The following is a 701-nucleotide window of genomic DNA, read 5'->3' as shown; positions in this document are numbered from 1 at the left end:
CACCATTGACTTTTCCACGCTCATTTCTCAAGGAAGCCACTTTGTGATGCAATTTAAGAAAATAAACTACTGCCTGGGTACATGTATGTGACTGTATATATGAGTACATCATTGTAATGGTGACATATATCATGTACACATTTAAAATAAATTGAATATAGTTCTTTATAAAATTGTTCTTATGCTTTATTTTTATTTATGGCTGAATAAGTCTACATGGTGTATATATAGCACACATTCACTGTCCATTCATTGGTTATTGGGCATCTAGGCTGATTTCACAGTCTGACTATATTAAATACATGTAGTTTAAAAAATAAACTTCAATAAAGCTGGTAACATTATGAGGACACTGTATCACTGATAAAAACCCCGAAATTCTCAGTGTAAACTGAATAAAATATGTCCAGTACTAATATACTGTGTTCTTGTACTGGAACATTTAACAAAAAAAGTTATTTCCTCCTATATTGATATGCTGGCTTAATGCACTTCTTTTGAAGGCAAAAAATATCCATCAAGATCTTTCAAATATATACAGACAAGTCAATTCAAAAATTTATATGGAATTTCAAAGGAACAAATACATTTAAGATATTTTGGAAATGTAGGAATTAGATATCTATCTGATGTAAGGTCTCACATAATCAAGAAAGTGGTATTACAGAACAGTTTCTGCCCGGAAGTGAGGGGGTGGAGAG

Source organism: Castor canadensis, chromosome 7 (assembly GCF_047511655.1).
Source record: "Castor canadensis chromosome 7, mCasCan1.hap1v2, whole genome shotgun sequence".
NCBI lineage: Eukaryota > Metazoa > Chordata > Mammalia > Rodentia > Castoridae > Castor > Castor canadensis.
The sequence above is the reverse complement of the archived record's forward strand: the minus strand, read 5'-3'. Positions refer to the sequence as shown.